At 32.5% G+C, this 20,486-nt stretch overlaps 1 long non-coding RNA gene across 2 annotated transcripts in view; it reads left to right on the forward strand.

Annotated features, from left to right (window-relative positions):
* Positions 1-20,486, forward strand: part of LOC122214113 — an 82,244-nt gene that overhangs the window by 37,888 nt on the left and 23,870 nt on the right. The window contains exon 4 of one of the 2 annotated variants that reach the window (XR_006199743.1): positions 12,698-13,226. The exons of the other annotated variant lie outside the window; for it this stretch is intronic. This is a non-coding gene — a long non-coding RNA (uncharacterized LOC122214113). Of the gene's footprint in view, positions 1-12,697; positions 13,227-20,486 lie in introns of those variants that run through there. 2 annotated transcript variants of the gene reach the window in all.

The raw sequence follows: 20,486 nt of genomic DNA on the forward strand, positions 1-20,486 counted from the left end.
CTGTGTTAAATGTCATTTATACTGATATTTTCTACATTTGTATTTCTAAACCAAATTTTTCTATTTGACTTGTATATTAGGTCTATTAGGATTCCCTAAAAAGAGTTTGAGAATAGAATTTACATGCAAGAAAGTAAGTAAAATGTTAGTTTGTGAACATAATTCATTCTGGAAACATGCCTGTAAACCAAAGCACTTGTATATCAAAGAGAATTTCCTTATGAGAAATAGTGCACTCAGAGGAGTCATTACACAAACCAAAATATTCAAGTAAAATGATTACAATGCTGTGATATAATACAAAATAATAAAGAAAATATAAAATATAAAGAAAAATAAATCAACCTGCACTTACCTTTCAAAACTTTCATGGCTAGTGTGAGGGAGACAAGAAAGAGGAGGATATAGGATGACTTTCACTATTACTAATGGAATGATTGCTATCTGTTGGCTCAATGGAATCTTTTTCTGCATGGGGGCCATTGTATACACTTGCACAGATATTGACTACAGTACAGTGTTGATAAACTCTTGTCATATACGTATTGAATGTAACTGGAAATAAGGAGCAGAAGAAAGGGTCTATATCTGCAGGCAGCCTGACCTAGAATGAAGCAAAGCATTCCTAAGCTTACTCTTGTATGGAAAAGCAAAGGACTGTCCATAGGTGCTTTGAGGTGACAAAAATACACTAATGGCTGTTGTGGGCACCTTCCAACCTTCCGAAAAATCACTGATTTCTGCCAAACACTGTGGTCTGAGACTGAGCGTCCGAGCATGGGAGACAATCACTCATAATCCTGCAAAGAGACAGACAGAGAGAGAGAGAGAGAGAGAGGGGAGAAGAATCATTGGCTCATTTGTGATCATGTGACATTCGGCATTACATACTACTTGTATTGCAAGACATTACTCATTAATCAAGTGAAAATTTATTAAAAATGTTTTCTCGTCTTGCAGAACAATTGCAGAACAAGTTACAATCCAAGATTTTACTGTATTGTCATGGGTAATGTAAAAGAGCCTAAGGAAACAGAATAGGAAACAGAAGAAGCCCAATGAAGACTTGCTTTCAGATATAAGTCTAACCCCATGGTGATGATGTACATTGAACCATGAGGACAAGAATATTGCCTTTTGTTCTTCACTTGCTATTGCCCTGGAAGAAACTGTTTAATGTGAGATGTTGACAATGGCCCAAATGCAATGTATGCGCAGGTATAGGCAGCAGCACAGGCAGTGCATGCGGCAGTTGGGTGAGTGATAGCACTAAAGCAGTCAATGGGAACCTAAGACAGTTGGGCGGTGCACCAACAGTGTTTTCCCCAATGTCAAACTGCCTACTTTGTATCTTTGCTTTAGTATCCAAGAGCCATCTAACCTAATCCAATTTTAAAATAAAGGTTTGTTTCTCCTCATACACACTTCTAGACTCATGACTGACCACTTCTCTAACTATTAAGCGACACAGTCTTTTATTTGGTTACCTAAACCAAAAACCTAGGACACTTCTTTTATTAGTTTGTTTTGCTCATATCCTGTATTCAGGCTTATTGTAAGACCTGTCAGTGCATATTCAAAAATTTTCCTAATTGTCATAATATTTTATGACCTGATGGAGGTGAGGCGAGGCATTCTAAAAATATGTAATTTTTCTGTCATTCATGCAACTATATTGTCATCTGCCTGTTATATATTACAGAGCAATTAGACAAGGAGCAAAAAAGTGGAAAAAATTCAAAGCAGACTACTAAAATGAGAATAAATGTTTGTTAGGTGGGCTAACTTGATGACTATATCTAAGTATTTTCATGTTCTTGCTTAGAGACACGAAATCTCTTTTGTATATCAAAGAAAATACTAACTTAGTTACTTAAGGGAATGTATTTCTTACCAATTGTGATAAATAATCTCTGTCCAAATTTAAGGTCTCTGTTGCATCTTTCTCCTAGTTGAGTCATCTTAGTGATCTGACAAAGAGTTCTGAGGGGAAAGGTTTCCAATCCAAGTCTGTAGTTTTTGTTGATTTAGTCCTATGTCTGCATCATATTTAATGTTTTCAGTTGCTACGAGTCAAAGGTTACTTGTCAGACTTTAAAATACTTGAATGTATTTTCACAGTTCTGTCTGTATTTAAGTGAAATTGTGCAGGTCCTCCTGACTTGTTTTAATTCTTTATGTGAATCTCATTGCTGGAACACCAAAGGAAGCTGAGACTTATTATGCAGTGAACCAAAATACTACACAATAAAATAAAGGGGTGTGTGCTTACGCATGTGTATAGATATTTGAAAGAATCATAATCACAGCACAAATTAAAGCAATGATAAATTCAGATATATCATTCATAAACTTATTTAATATGGTAATATAATATATTAGCTCTTAAACACATATATTCATTTAGGTCACAAACAGACATTCAGCTGATCTTATCCTTGGCTGTAAGTCTTACTTTCTTTGGAAGTAGGACATCATAACAATTTTTACTTCCCTAGGACTTTTTCTCAGTTGGATGTTTCAAAGTAGCCTATTTATTTTTAATGATTTGATACTCTGTCTTCAATGCCTTTTACAAGGTTAAGTTACTTTTACTTTTATATTACTAAAAATACTGTTCAACCTAAAGTACTAAAGTCTCAAAAGCTACACATATAAGCAGAATTAATGACTGGAAGACTGTGTTCTTCATTTAGTCTATCCAAAATGCAGAGTGCTGCTTAGCTTTTAAACATTGTAACTACTGTGGCTATCATGGGGTCTCTGCACATATTTGCTGCTTGGTAGATCTCAGCAGGATAATAAAATGTATGCTCTTTGTTAGAAACTAAGATTTTTAAAGCCTTTAACACAAAGACCTAATGATGAATACTTTTTCCAGTCTCTGCGGTTGGTGAAATTCTGTTTTAAAGGGAAAATATAAAAAAAAAAAGGCCAATATTGCACAAGTAAAAAATCTACTTCCAAGCCACATTTTGTCAAATAAACATACTGAACAATTAGTTATATAAGTTATTATTTCTACTTGAGATACCAAAAATAGCATGAAAGGAATATCTTGGCTTGCCTCATTTTACACAGAGACCCAGTATGGAAATTTAACTAAAAAAATAAACTGTCATTACAATCTACTTTTCTTTATTTTCAGAAATGTAAATGTTAAGGTGTGATAAATTATTAAAAGAAACAAATTTCTAAAAAAATATGACAATATATTTTATTTTTGTTACTTTTAGAAACAAAATATTGTAAGTATGACTAAACTTTATGCAAGTTCAAAAGGCATTCAGTGTCTTGTGCCTGACCTTATTCCTTTAATCTAATTTCTTATATTTTTACTTACATACAGGACAAACATCTACCTACCATATAGAACATTGCATATATGTCATTTTATGTGAATTATGAAAAATATATACATTATCTGCTTATTCCTTTTATTTTTCGCTTATAAATACATTTTATGGTCTAATTTAACTTTAATATAAGTTTTAACTGTAAAGTACTCAAATTTGTGAATAGATACCTATTAGCTAGTGACAAATTGCTCTGAAGATCATAATATCAATTTACCCTCTCAGAATCAGTTAAGGGAAATAAATGTATCCTTATTCTTGCCAACATTTGAATCTATCATTCTACTTTATTTTTCCCAACATTGTGGTTTGAAATAATGGCTTTAATTGCTTTAGTTTATAGTTATCTGGTAGCTTGTAAGATTGAGCTCCTTTTCAGTATCTTTAATTGCTATAAATATTTTGGGTTCTGTGACTGCCTAATTTCTGTTCGTGGACTTTGTTCTAAAACTTACAGGTTGTCTTTTCTTTATATATGTTGGATACTACATGTCTTCTATTATGTTGAGTTGTTCTCTCCGTCTATTGTTTGAATCTGTTGCTTGGGTAAGAACATTATCAGAACCCTGTGTTCTGGGGCACGAGGGTGGCTCAGGTGGTTAAGCATCTGACTCTTGGTATCAGCTTTGGTCATGATCTCGTGGATCGTGAGTTTGAGCCCCATGTTGGGCTCTCTTGTGACAGTGCAGAGCCTGCTTGAGATTCTCTCTTTCTCCTTTTCTCTGCCCCTCCCCTGCTCTTGTTCTCTCTCTCTCTCTCTCTCTCTCTTTCTCTCTCTCTCTCTCTCTCTCTCTCTCTCTCTCCTTCAAATTAAATAAATAAACCTTAAAAAAAAAGAACCCAGTGTTCTAAAATCAATCATGAGAAATGCTTTAATTTTAAATAAATTAATTATAAACACAAAGGGGATGGTAGATTGCACCAGTATAGAGAAAGTATGTGACTTCAGTAGATTACTTCTGTATCTATTACTTCTTAAGGGTCAAATACCTTCTTAGAAAGGATAATGATTTGCATTGATCAGTTTTACACATACCAGGCAAGAATATGTATTGTTTTGGTAAAACAAATAGTAGCAAACTTCCTATAAGATTTTAGATTTTATTTTCACTATTTATTAAAATCCTGTTTTCATGTAAGGTAGAAATGAAAAGAAAGAAAACATTGTTAGAAAACAATTATAGGAAAAATACTTCTTATTCTGAGATAGAATTTTCCAGGTTATAATTTTCAAGCAAGGTTAACTTTATTCTGCTACCATCCTGTTTTATTTTCAAAGAGATACATAACCTCTCTCATCAAACAGTAACATTTCCTCCTGTATTTTTGTTATAATTTGATTAGGTAAAATTGCCTACAGTAAAAGTCACCCTTTTTAATGTGCAGTTATGTGAGATTCGAACAACACAGAGTTGTGTAACTGCAACCACAGTCAAGATATAGCATCACTATCCCAAATTCCCTCATACCCACTTGTAAACAAGCATTGTCCTCACTTGATCTCCTGGAAACACATGGTCTGACCTGTCAGTACAACTTTCACCTAATCCACGATGGTCCTTGAAATAGGTTCAGACAGTATGTAGACTTTTGGGTCTGTCTTCATTCCCTTAGTATTATGAATGTGAAATTAATCTATGCTGATGCCTGTGTAGGTAGTTTTCTGACTTTTAAATGTGGAGTAGTATTTCATTGTATGGATCTGCCCTTCATTGTTTACCAGTTCACGAAGGAAAGTTTGGGTGGGTTTCAGTTTCTGGCAGGTCTGAATAAAGTTGTTATAAATATTCACACGGGATATTTGATTGAATACAATATTCACATCTTTGGGTAAATACCAAAAGTGTTTGCTGGCAATTGCTGTGTCTTATGGTAAGTGCACATTAGCTTTATTAGAAACAGTGGAATTGTGTTCCATACTAGCTGTTGCCTCTGCAACAGAAATATATGAGAAATATATGAGAGTTTTGCTTTCTGTACTCCCTGATCAACACCTAATAATGGCAAGAGTGGGATCATAGCCATTCTAGGAAGTGTTTAGAGGTGTATCACTGTGGTTTTAAATTGGTTTCACTAGGGACTAATGATATTAAGCATCTTTCCATGGTCTAATTTGCCTTTGTTTTCATAATGAAGTTTAAAATCTTTTTAAAATCTTCTGCTGATTTTTTGAGTTGCTTGTATATTTAGTGAGTTTTGAGAGTTCTTTATACATTCTGGATGCAAGTCTTTTATTAGTTATCTATTTTGAAAATATCTTATAATTGCCTTTTGTTTACTGTTTTATTCTTCTTACAGTGTCATTTGGCAAGCAGAAGTTTTCAATTTGATAAGGTCCAATTTATCATATTTATCTTTGGTAAATTGTGTTTTTGGAAAATTTTGCATATCCTAAAGAAATAATTTTCCTATTTAAAAAAATATTTTTGTAAAAATTATAGGTAAATTGTCACATATACTTGTTTGTTTTTATGGTAGAACAATTATATTGAGCTCTAGCTTTTTTCCACCACATGAATGTTCAGTTGTTCCAGCCCATGCTATCTCAGAAGGGATAAAAGTCTCAAATCAGAGATCTGAACACCAGATTTTTACACAACTAATAAATTAATATCAGAGAGATACTTTATATGTGTGTGTGTGTTTATATATATATATACATATATATACATATATGTATATATATATACGTATATATATATATACACATATATATATATATATGTATATATATATAATTGGCAGAGTTTGTGCTCATGGGCATATAGGATGTGTCTTTGTGTCCGTGTGTTGTGTGTGTGTGTGTGTGTGTGTGTGTTTTGAAGGTGATGTCAATGATTAATAAACACATATTGAGCTCACTCTAATTAAGCTTTCTTGAAAATATTTGAATTTTGGTGAATTTTTCTTTTAGGTGAAACATTTACTTACAACTATATTTTTAAATGTTTTTAGATTTGCTCTTTCCAATGAGAAAAGAATGGAAAGTATAACATGTACACTATAGAAATTATGTAATCACGTTTAATATGTTGACTAAACATATTTCCGAATCCTTAAGTATGACTTCATACTCTTTATGTATGCTCTCATCTATACTTTTTTCTAATGTCATTATTTTTGACAAATATATCTATATATTACAGTTTATCTATTTTGAGAGAAGAAAAGAGCATGTGAATGGGGAGGTGCAGAGAAAGAAGGAGAGAGAAAAAATTCCAAACAGGCTCTGCCCCATCAGCGCAGAACCTGATGTGGAGCTTGAACCCTCTAACTGTGAGATCACAACCGAGCAGAAATCAAGAGTTAGAGGCTGAATTAACTAAGCCACGCAGGCGCCCCTTGACAAGTATTATTTGTCATTCTTTAGAAGTAATAAGAATAATGGATATAGTACATTATTGATACAGTTCACTTTAATTTTGTTGAAAAACAGTCATAATAGGAATCCATTTATAAAGCAGGTGTAGAGTGAATCCAAAGTAGAATTCTAGTGATCATCTATTTATTTACTGCCTACATTTTCTTCATAGGCTCATTAAAAATGAGAATTGTAAGTAATATAAAACTATGAGAAGTTGTGGATACATGCTCTTAGAAGTAAGAGAAAAGTTGGCAAGCTTGAATACATAGTTTTTTTTAAAGTAGGTTCATTACTCAATAGAATGTGAGATAAAAGGAAAAACAAATATTCTTGTGGTAGTATGTTCCAATGTGCCTTCCTAAATACCTATGCTATTAAAAAGTTAAAAGTGTTCTATTTTCTGTTAAATTGAAAGGAAAGTCTCAGTGCTTTTGTCTGTAAGGGCGATAATATTTGGATGTTAAACATTTTACTTCTGTTTCTAACATGACAACAAATATAAAATATTAAGAAATAAAAATGTCCCAATGTTCCATAGCATGATAAAAATAGATTCTGCCTTAGAATATGCCCATAGTGCTGCCCATGTGAATAGCCTAGGTCTCATTTATGTGACATATGGTGACCTAACTCTCTCTTTAATTTTTTTTTCTAATTCACTGCTAATGAAGAATATTATAGTAAATAGTCATTTTATTAGTTATCTTATATTCAGCAATCTACACCTGTGCCAGTCATTATAAACATGATTAATGTGATAGAAGTAGCTCATTTCATCACAGAATGGCATTTTCACTTGCTTTGACACTTCATTGTGGCAGTCATCTCCAAACATAAGGTCACAGCTGTTCTGTGACATTTTTACACAATGGAAAATCAGCCTGTTCCATAGAGAAATAAAAAAGAAATTTAATAACCTGACATTTGAAAGTAGAAAAAAAAGCATTTCAAATACAGGTAATTTTACATGGATCTTATGTGAAAACAACATCAGCGTTAAAGAAATAAAGAATATTTTCTTAGGCCAATTATACTACACAGACCTAACAAGGGCATCATTGTGAGTCATTTTTTCCAGTGAGCAAGACTGACAAGCTTATGAAACCTTTTCAGCAACTTGTATCCATGCAAACCTCTTCAGTTTTTATTGCATATGGAAAATTTCTGTTTATTTATAGTTTAATATAACTTTTTATAACTTTTTGTGTATATATTTATTTTGATGTAGAACTGCCATACATAAGTACATCTCTATCTTAAAATTACACAGTTTAATTGCAATACAATGTAATGAATATTATTACATTATTGGAAGTGCTTCTGTCCTCTCTTTTCAGCCCATGAATTTATCTATTCTAACACCACTGTCAGAGTGTTTTAATAATTTGAACTATTAATCTCAATTTCTATCTTACCTATGGTATACTTGCTAAATTTATTTTTATTATTATTGAGATTTTGAGAATTGGCTTAATAAAGACTAAGCTGTAAGTCTGTATAATTGGACTTCTCATATTGAATATTGATATTATTTCATCCTTTGTGAAAATATCTCTACCTTAGAAACTGTAGTTCTCATTATAAGGCTATTACTTTTGATCTAACTTGAACATCCATTCAACTGTCAAGTATGGCTTACAATAAAGGAATATTAATGACCATAATTAATCAATATTTTGACCTTTGGTTTTTAAAACTTTAAGTTTTATGCATATTTGACTCCTGGTTCTATAAAACAGTTGAAAGCAGTGAGTCTTCTTTGTCTTATTATTTGAACATGCCCCAAATTCTATAAATACAATTCTTGCATTATTTCATCTGTCTCAATGTCTTTAAAAGCCTTATCTATGCTGGTGACTTGAATTTGTAGCTCTTCTTCCCATCACAATAACCTGAGATATCTATATCTATATCTATATCTATATCTATATCTGTATCTATCTATATAGATATCTATCTATATCTGTGTATCTATCTATATATATAATGTGGATCTCACGTTTAAAAATAAACTTATCAAAATTGAAGCACATATATATGTGTGTGTGTACATATATATATATATATATATTTATCAGGTTATTATATATATAATGGGGTGGGATATATATATATATATATACACACACACATATATATATACATATACACACATATATATATATATATATATATATATATATATATATATCCCACTAAACCCATACCCTGCCATCAAGTTATTTCCCTCTGTGCATCACATCAGCAGTTCTCACACAGAGATAGAGGAGTTTTCTTGATTCCTCTCATTACCTTCCATGTTCCCACAACCAATCAGCAGCAAATTGTTTACTTATAACTATAATATTTTGTCTAAGTCCATATTTCTTACTACCTTAGTCTTAACTATTTGCTCAGACTACTATAAGAGTGTCTTAACTAGTTGGTCTGTCTTCATTTTGGTCTGTATTATAGCTCTACTTTTAGACAGCAGTGTGGGAGCAGGGGGTGGGGAAGCCATCCAGACAGGAAAAAAGAAAAATGCCTTTACATTTGGATGATGTGATTGTTGGCAGGAAATCCCTAAGGGATTTAATAACAACAACAAACAACAAAAATTATTTAAACTGATAAACAGGTTTAACATGGATCAAGGTAAAAAATTAATATAATCTATTCTACTTTTATATACTGATGATGAACATTTGGATATTGAAAGACATGAAATAATTAGGATAAATGTGACCAAAGATATTCAAGGTCTACAGATATGTGCTATGGAGGGTTAGTTCAGCAAGCATGGAATTGGTCTGGAATATTTTGCTAAATAACCTGCAACACATTGAACTACATTGAGTCATGAAATAATATGAAAAATAATGTTGCTTTGTAACCATGGGTTTGGGTTTATATGGAGCGGTTTACATAAAGTTGTCACATTACTTATTGATAACAGGGAAATTTAAAATCTGTATTCTGTCCTGGTGACACTTCCAGGTGGCCTGCTTATATAGGAAAAATATCTGTATATGTGCAACAGGGTATGAGAATCCTCAACTGAAATTGCACTTTGGGTTCTCTGATTCTCATGTATTCTGTACACGTATCGGTAGTTTTCTGACCCAAGAGATAAGTATATCTTGATATAGCATTTGTAAAAGGAAGATAATGGGAGCTTAAGATTCACCTTACTGTGTCTTATGCTCTGAGGGAGTCTTTGCCCTTTATGCTTATGTTTATTTCAGTCTTTTACTAGCATATTATTCTTTTTCTTAAAAAAAAAAAACAAAAAAAAACTGTAGGGGCACCTGCGTAGTTAAGTGTCCAACTTCGGCTCAGGTTATGATCTCACGGTTCGTGAGTTTGAGCCCAGCATTGAGCTCTGCTCTGACAATGTGGAGCTTGCTTTCAGATCCTCTGTCTCCCTCTCCCCTGCTCACACACTCTCTTTCTAAAAAATAAAGAAATATTTAAAAGAAAAAAAGCTATAGATTTGTAAACATCATTATGGCTGTCGTGTTTCTCTTTTGGCAGTCAAACCCTGAATTCATGTTTAGTGCAAGACCATAAACTACTAAACATCGCTGAAGGAATTTAAATAAGATGTGTATAAGAGATACACTGTGTATATGGGTTTGAAGATTCAGTACGTTAAGATGTATATGTTTCCAAAATTGATCTATAGGCTTAATGAAATCATGTTAAAATCTTATCAAGCTCTTTTATAGAAGCAGAAAACATATTTGAAATGTAATATTGAAATGCAGAAGACAGTATGGCTAAAACACACTAAAACAAAAAAAGATTTATAAGACTTATACTGTCTGTTGTCAATCTTATTATAAAGCTGCAATATTCAAGGGAGTAATATAATATGTTGAGGTAGACAAATAGATCAATGCAAAATAATAAATTTGAGAAATAGACCCATGTATTCGTGGTCAAGTGATATTTTTACAAAGGTGCTAAGGTAATTTAATAAAGGATAATCTTTACAAAAAGTGATCTTGATAAATTGGATACATAAAAAATGAACTTCAACAGATATTCTGTACCACATACGAAAGTTAACTCAAAATGGTCACTGATTTAAATGTATAGTTATTTTAAATTATAAAATATCTCTAAGTGAACATAATAAAGATCCTTGTGACCTTGTTCCCTCTCAGTGAATGTCCTCTCTTGCTACTGATTTATGTAGTATTATTCTTTCCTTCCAGGTCAGACTTAATATATACTTTATGAGGGAAAGGCATAAAAGGGACCACTCTTCCACTTTTCCACCCTCCATACTACTGGTGTGATGTATAAAGAATGGGTATGATTAATATTGGAAGAAATCATAAGCCAGAAGTGTAATGATTATAGTCTAAAGAATTCAAGAGAATCCATGGCTGAAAACATGTTCTATGTTTACACAATAAAATTCTGAACGCAAATTTACTACAACCATGAAATTAAAGGTTGTAGCCACTTGCCTACATATTCTGGGTGAGACTTGCCTTTGTGGCCATCATCTATGGAACATGATAACAACAGTTGGCATGTCACTGAGAACAAGTATGTATGAGGGTGTGTTGTATGATGCAGCATCATGAGCAACGATGTCGCTGGGAATGAATAAGTGGTGTTATGAAGCAGCAAAGGAAGATGATCTCTATTGGTTCATGTATATTGATCCTCAAGGGTCATGCATGTGAGTAATAACAGTGTTACTATTGTGTTTTTCATGTTGGGAGATATTAAATCAGCCAGCAATGCAACTTTTGACAAATTAAAAGTTTAAGAGATAGTTCTTAGACCTGACCAAGCGGAGATGATGCTCATATACTATGAAGAATTTTCATATGCAGTTTGAGCAAAAAAACCCAAATACTCTTTTTCCATTATTCTAAATCATCATAAAATTACTATATGCACCCATAAATTTTCTAATACATTTTAAAGTAAATTATGTATATAGGAAAGAGAAAAATAAAACTATTTTCCTTGAGTCCTACACAACTTAAGAACAGCTCTGATATCAGTATTGAGTTTACTGATTTCAAAATTGTACTGTTGTTATATAAGAAAATTTCTTGTGTGGGGAAAAATATACATAGAAATATTTAGGGAAAAGGACTCAGTGCACGAAATTTACTCCCAAGTTATTCAGAAAACTATTACACACGGATAAACAGACACACACACACTCACTCACTTGGAAATGTTTTATATTCTTAATATTTCACCTTTTAATTTATTTGAATTTTCAGAAACATAACATAAACTAAATAACTGCTTTTGACAATGTTAAAGTAGTTTTGAATATCAGATATGTGCAGTGTCCTACCTCATGTTTTTCCATTTTATTTTAATATACCTGATTGTAAATTAGTTTTCTTTTCCAAAATATGGTGCTAATTAGTAGGATGTAGCAAACCCTGGCAGTGTGAAACCATAAATATGTCTTACATTAATCAGGAGTATAACATATCATGTAAATGCTCAGGGGTCAAAAGATTCAAAAGATGGGGCGCTTGGGAGGCTCAGTCGGTTAAGCGTCTGACTTTGGCTCAGGTCATGATCTCGCGGTTTGTGAGTTCAAGCCCCGCATCAGGCTCTGTGCTGACAGCTCGCAGCCTGAAGCTGCTTCGGATTCTGTGTCTCTCCATCTCTCAGCCCCTCGCCTGCTCATGCTCTGTGTCTCTCTGTCTCTCAATAAAAAGTAAACGTTAAAAAAAATTAAAAAAAAAAGATTCAAAAGATAATTTACAATTTAAAAAATATATTTTGTCATTTTATGTTCTATTTTTTCCATTTCATCTTTAAAGAAATTTAGTTACCTCAGATAGAAATTGATTTCCAAGTATACTGCTAAAAATTGTATATTGGTGTAAAAGGCCAGACAGAACAAATGTATATACATTAAATGGAGGTCTATACATAAGTTATTCTAACACTAATTTGATTTTCAAAAAGCATTAATACAATGTACATGTGTTAATTTCATTTATAGCTGCAAACTGATGATTATTCATTCACTAAGAGGCAATTTGGTACCTGGAATGAGATGACACTGGAAATTACTTGTGAGACAGATATTCGAATGAGATGAATCTGAGACATGCACAGGCTAAGAGACTGAGAAGTAACCTCACGTCTGACCTCACTTCTGTGTTAATGTCGTATTGTTATGGACATGAACAAGATAAGTATTGAAATGCTCAGAACTAAATAATTCAAATCCAAAAGGATTTCCACCTCTAAGTCAATAAAATATCATGTTTCTAATGATCTCAGCAAATGCCAGTTAATCATACTGGCAACCAGTGATAGCCACAGTGGATATTATTCTTCAGAATGTCAAGACTTAATAGACTTAACAATAATGAAAGTGATCAATTTGGCTTTCTCATGTATCTCTTTAATTTTATGTCAGTAACTGTAATAGTAAAAAATTGGGAAATTAAAATGAACACACGATTTGCATTTGGATTTCCTCCTTTTACTTTTTTTCTCTTTTTAGACATAAGAAAATATTCTTTCAGGTGAAAAGGGACAGTGTAGTCACAGTGATGCTTTTTCCTTTTAGATAAGAAAAAAGTCAGAATTTTGACTGAGCCTAGTATTTTAGATTCTCTTTGGTCTTTGACGCTTTTCTGCAATGGTCAGTTTTGGGGCAAAAAGTACTATGTATTTGCCAATTCTTCAATTTGTAAATATAGAGAAGAGGTGAATTCCATTTATCTGTGACTCTATTATATTGTTCTTAAATATTTGAAGATTTGTATTTGAATTTATTATCCATTTGCCATTTAAAAGCCATGAAGACTTTAGGAGTCCGTATCATTACCTGCGTTTCAGTTCCTCAGTCATTCTGATGTAATCAGGGATTTTGAGAGAATTTCAGATCATGATCTTCTAACTCTAGAGCTCTTACCCACTCTTCTCTAATGGCCCTGCTGCCCAGGTTTAGGGTTTAATTCCTACAGATTAGATGAAAACTCAATAGATGCATTATATTTCTTCAGTTTTAATGATGAGACACATATTATGTCTGTCAAATGACAAAATAGACAAGGTAGCAACAATTGTAATGTGCTTCATTCACGGGGAAACAACGCATGGAACTACAGTGCCTCGTGAGCAGTGGAGCACTCTTCATGAGGGATGTGGGGATTATAGAGTGTTACAAGAGTGAATGCAGAAACAGGGCATGAATGGCTAGGAGGGCAGGGATTTCCTTAAAAGGTTAGCAGGTCTTATTTTCTAGGGAAGGATAAGCTAGCTAACACTGGTGTTTGTTAGGTTTCCCATAAGTACAGGCTGACTTAGGTTTAGATTTGGGATAGCCTCTCTTTTTGAGTCTCGATATATGAATTTTGTCATATCTTAGAAATGATAACTCTCGAAAAGTCTTTTTTTCAAGTATAGTTAGCATTCAGTGTGATATTAGTGTCAGGTGTGATATATAATGATCCTACAATTCTGTACGTTATTCAGTGCTCATCACAGTAAGTGTACTTTTATGCCCTTTTCATATTTCACCCACTCCCCACCACTCTCTGGCAATCAGCGGTTTGTTCTCTGATTCAAGGGTCTGGTTTTTGTTTGTCTCTTTTTTCAAGAGTGTTCTTTTGTGCGGATGTTCTATACTCCTAAAATTAATATAGCTTTTGTAATCTTTATTTTACTCTTTTTCTATTGATTTAATAGATCCAAACTATATAAAAATGGTGCCAGAACAACACTACTTCATATTCATAAAATGCCATATTTTTCCTGTTGACCTTCTTCCTACCATGCCCTTCTCTTAGGGTTTTGTCCTGTTTCTGGTCTTTTCAGAATCTGCAACTTCTATAAAACTGTTATTGTTTAGTTATAAGTTCCAATTATTTTGCTCTGGCTTAACTGCCCAATTTACACAGGTAGAATTTTTCTGAAAGTAAAAATGTATTCTTTATTTAATATCTTTACCTGTGTACTCTCTTTAATTTTGAATAATTCATTTAAAATAAAACTATCAGTTATAAAAAGTGACTAATCTTTTTTTTAATTTTTTTAACGTTTATTTATTTTTGAGACAGAGAGAGACAGAGCATGAACGGGGGAGGGTCAGAGAGAGAGGGAGACACAGAATCTGAAACAGGCTCCAGGCTCCGAGCGGTCAGCACAGAGCCCGACACAGGGCTCGTACCACGGACCGTGAGATCGTGACCTGAGCCGAAGTCGGCCACTCAACCGACTGAGCCACCCAGGCGCCCCAAAAGTGACTAATCTTTAAATGAGCATTCATGTTCAAAAAGCCCTCACAGAGGGCTTACAGTATCTCCCCAGGGAAACCTGCTGATCATATAACTGAGTGATATACCTATTCCTTGCCAGGCAAGCAACGATGATATTTTTTTCCCTGAAGCCTATTTACTGGTTTTATTTTCAATCATCTCTATTAGTTTTATACATTGCATAACACATTATGAAAATCTTAATAGCTTAAAATAAATCATATTTGTTATCTCACAGTTATTATAAGTCAGAAATCCAAGCCTGAATTAGATGGATCATTTCTAAAAGTCTCACAAGGCTGAAATCAAAGGTCTTCGAGGCTGGTTTACAATCCAGAGGCTCAAACTGGGAAAGATCTACTTCCCAGAGATGTTAGGTCATTGGTAGAATTCATTTCCTTACAGTAGTAAGAATCCTGGCAATTTGCTTCTTAAGCCAAACACACACAGATAAAAACTAGGGTGATTCTGCTAGCAAAATTGAATCTTATTTAATGTAGTCACAGGAGTGGCATACCTTTGCCATAGTCTATCATTTAGAAGCAAGTCTTGAATCTTTCTCATTGGAAAGGAAAGGAATTACACAAAAAAGCCCAAAGCGTGAACAACAAAATGCTGGTATCACAAGGGCCCACCTTCTATTTCATTTACTGTAGTAGAGCATCTATTTGTTGATTCCCAGAATCTTGTTAATTTTCCCCTCTGAATATTAAATGTTAAAATTTAAGGTAGGATGATGAATTTACACTTCACAGAATAGTTGCAGCTGAGATATATTACTACTACTACTGCTGCTGCTACCTGTTATTATCATAATAAATATTTTCTCTTTTTTATTGTGTTTATTGTATGTTAATTACTATTATAATGATCTGTCTACTCTTGGAAAGGAATATACCTAATAACTGGTTTTATTCTATGCCACAAGTTCTTGAAATTCTTAACATGGCCACATTTGATTACATCATAAACATAACAAAATTAAATAGTTCATGGTGGCAACTTCAGAACAGGTATCATGTCATTTATTATTCTAAAATAGGAATATAGAATTCTTTTTGTGTACCTAGTTCCTTATTGACATTGTTCCAAACAAAATTTTTCATTAATATTCTAAAACATACATTCATTTTGGAATACTATACCACACATTCTATTAAATATGAGATGTTTCTCATGTTCTGATGTTTTTTTTAATCTCTAAGATTCCACATTATGTGCTAATTTCAGTATTTAGAGTAGGCTTTGAAAAAAAGGACTACGTAAATTTGAAAGGGTTGTCAAAAGATCTGCACAGCCATTTTCTTTATAAAATGTAACCATTCGTTGGTCTTCCATATATCTGTTAAATTTTTCTGTAAACTTATTTCCTATACACTCAAATATCATTAAACATATAATAGCAGAGAATTTAAATTTCTCATTCTGATCATAATTCTGGGAAGGGATTAAATAGTTTTACCCTCTGCAAAGCTCATAAATGCTAATGCACTCATTGGAACTCTTTTATGTATTTAATTTTAGCAACTATTTGAAAGTCAAAAAGCTTCCAGTATTTTAACTATCAAATAGGTTAAGACATACACATATCTATGCATATTAGGAGATAGGGAATCAATCAGTCATTATCATGCAATAATAACTTTTCCCATGTTTATCTAACATAGTACTCCCATTTATTTGGTTAAGTTGGGTTTTGTGAATTTTATGTTTTTATTGCTCTTGAAGAGTGTTTCACAGAGAAACTTTTCCATTTTGTTTGTTTGACAGGGTCAAAATTTAGACTTCCAATGCACACCTAATTGCATGTGGATCTTGCTTTAATATTGTCTTGCAAATAAATTAAAGTGACTTTTATTTCATTATAAGAAGTTCATTAATGTGACCAAATAATATATCATATATATTACTTCAGTAGTCTCAAAGACAGTTAAATTTAATATTCTTAACTAGATTGTAGTCATTGCTCACTAGAATTATGAGGCAGAATATTTAATACTTGGCTTCTCTTTTTCCATGAAGATCTGGAAATGGGCTTTAACTATAAAAGAAAAAATGATACAATTCTAATGGTCTAAAAGGTACAAATGAGCCCCAGCACTCCATCACCTATATTTTAGATTATGTATGTAAATTATGATAATTTTCTTAGCTTAACATTTACTCTATATATTTCCAGATAAATTGAAGAAAATAATGTTCAGTAATAAGCAAAGCAATGGAACATTTTTAAAAATGATTACAGACAGTGTGATTTTTCTATTTATGAATTAGAATAAGTCAAAGCAATTGCTATTTGAGTGAAACAAAATAAAGAGAGAAGTATCTTAATAAACAAAAATGTTAGACTTACAATGGATTAAAATGAAAACAGACACAAAAATAGAAATTAAAAAGAGAGATCTGAATGATGATTGTCCTAAGCCCAAGAGTTATATCTGACTGAGCATCCTGAAATTTGATACAATTACCCTTCCAAACAGCCACCTTCTTCTTTTCCCCAAAGACAGTGCAGCTGGTAGTGGAACCAAGTTCAATTGACACTTTCGATTGCTTTTATGTCAGCTAAATCCACAATTTAATAGATTCTCTAAATTGTGAACTTTTACTTTTGATTTAATTAACATATTCTTTAACTTTAAAATACAAATAAATGTGTTTATAACTGCTGGGATAAGAGAGGCAATGCAAAATGCATTTATCATTGAATGGGTTCTTATTAGTGGTATAGAAATATTTATGTTTCTAGATTTTTTATATATATTATGGTATATCTCAAATATATATGAAATAGATTGGCATGATGAATCTTCATATGTCAATCTTTCAGCCTCAGTAATTATCAAGATACAATTTTGTTTCATCTATGTCTCTGCCTATTCACTCCCCATCCCAGATAATTTTCAAACAAATTTTAACACTATGTAATTGTACTTCAGAAGGCATTTAAAAAAAAAAATTAACATTTATTTATTACTGAGAGACAGAGAGACACAGAACATCAGAGCATGAGCATGGGAGGGGCAGAGAGAGGGGGAGACACAGAATCCTCAGCAGGCTCCAGGCTCTGAGCTGTCAGCACAGAGCCCAGTGTGGGGCTCAAACCCACGAACCGCGAGATCATGACCTGAGTCCAAGTCGGACGCTTAACCAACTGAGCCACCCAGGCGCCCCCAGAAGGCATTTTTAATGAAGGTTTTTTTCATCTATTGCCACAATAACATTAACAAACCTAAAAATTTTAACATAGAGACTTTCTTATCACTCCATATATAGTCATTGGCAAACAGACAAAGGTTATAAATTTTAATTGGTTATTATGGCTTCTCACGTATCCTTTATTTTGTATAATTTTCCTCACCCACATATTTTTCTAAATGTATGTTTATGGAAGAAATAATTTTCTTTTAATAACATAAGCAGTCTGGCTTTTGATATTTACATACCAGTGGTCATTTTGCATATTCTTTTCCTGAATTGCATGTAAATTAATAGTTTAATCCAGTTTCTAGATAAATTCAGGCTTAATATTTTGGCAATAATTTTGTTCAAAAATTATTTTGACCATTAAAGTGATCATAATGTCTGGTTGTCTCTCTTTTAGTGATATTCAAAACCACTGACAATTATTTCTTTATTCCATTAATTCATGAGGGCTTGCAAAATGTTAGCATTCTTGTTTTCGGTAATACTTTAATACTTTTATAAAGAGATTGTGTCCTAATCACATGGGTTTACACTGAGGTACAATCTATAAAGCAGGGACAGGATAATCACTTGAATTTTTTCTAATTACCTCTTTTTATAATAATGAATTGTTTCCATATATTTCTTACAGTAACTAACAGTTTTACTTCCACAAATATTCCTATGAACTTATGAATTGAAATTTTAACATATTAAAAACCTTAATCGTATTAATTAAAATATATTAAGTTCATTAAGTGCACATAGTCTACATAATACACTAAAAATTCAATATATGCTCATTGGTGACAATAAATATAAACACTCAAAATGTATTCTTTTTCCTCTGATATGATGATCTGAGAGTTTTGCTTTACTCCAGTTTTCAAGAGAGTGGCAAATTATTTAGGAAACTTGGACTATTGTACATTGTAGATCTTTCAGATCTAGAGTGATCTGAAAGAGTGATGCACACTATGATATCATCATGAAGAGATTTTTTTTATTTCTACTACATAACCTAATACTCTTGACTTCTAACTATTGCTACAATAAAGCATACTATACTATTGTGCAGGTTGCAGGATAAAGCAAATAAGTAATTTTGTTGGTGGTTTTTGAAAACTCGATTTTTGACTTGTTTTAAAGATGTGCAGTTAAAAGGTCAATACAAATAATAATTATGTATTTTAAAAATAAGATGGGGGCGCCTGGGTGGCGCAGTCGGTTAAGCGTCCAACTTCAGCCAGGTCACGATCTCGCGGTCCGTGAGTTCGAGCCCCGCGTCAGGCTCTGGGCTGATGGCTTGGAGCCTGGAGCCTGTTTCCGATTCTGTGTCTCCCTCTCTCTCTGCCCCTCCCCCGTTCATGCTCTGTCTCTCTCTGTCCCAAAAATAAATAAAAAACGTTGAAAAAAAAATTAAAAAAAAATAAATAAAAATAAGATGTATTATTGAATGTGATTAATAAATATAAAGTCATAATATATTTTATCTTTAAAAAAATATCCATGTTAACTAAAAAGTCCAGAATACAATAACAAGCCAGCTTGGGGACAAGATTGTAGACTCTATATGTGATTTTTTTACTAAAAGAAGTCTTGAGCAAATGTACATTTCCAGACATGGAGGAGGAAATATAAACGATTATTATTCTGTAGTATCTTAATAGCAGAAAGCAAGAATGAGATCAATGATTTTTTGAATCTTGTTAGAAGAATAGGAGTCAACTTGAGGATTCCTCCAAAGTTCCAAAAACAAAACAAAAATCTAGTCTCCAAATTGATATACATAAAATATATTTCAATTCATTTTCTTTATTTTACATTTAACCAATTTTTACAATAAAATCAAATAAATGCCACATGAATACAGAAATTATTTTTGTTATACAGAAATGGAAGTAAAAAATAAGTGCTGGAAAACAGCAATTTAATTAAGCAGACACTTAAGCAGAAAAATAATTTTCCATGACCCATGCCATTTACATGAATAAATCATAATAGTTCCAATAAATGTTTTGGCCATGTAATAGCAAATAAGCGCAAAACCTTTAGTGAATGATATTCTAATACACATAAACATACAGGTGGATCAAAATGTAATGTTTAAGGATAAATCTATCTATCTTTAATAAATCTTCAATCCAATATCCAAAATAAGCTTCAAGCTCTAGTTAGAACATAGTACATTGTTAAGGCACACCCATGAAATTAAGGATTTCCATGAAATTAAATGCATAGGAGCTATTTCTGTCCATTTAAAATTATATCTTAAATTCAAAATATACCAGGCCATAAAGCTAACTATATAACTGGCTTCATATTCAAACCACC

Source organism: Panthera leo, chromosome A1, assembly GCF_018350215.1.
Source record: "Panthera leo isolate Ple1 chromosome A1, P.leo_Ple1_pat1.1, whole genome shotgun sequence".
NCBI lineage: Eukaryota > Metazoa > Chordata > Mammalia > Carnivora > Felidae > Panthera > Panthera leo.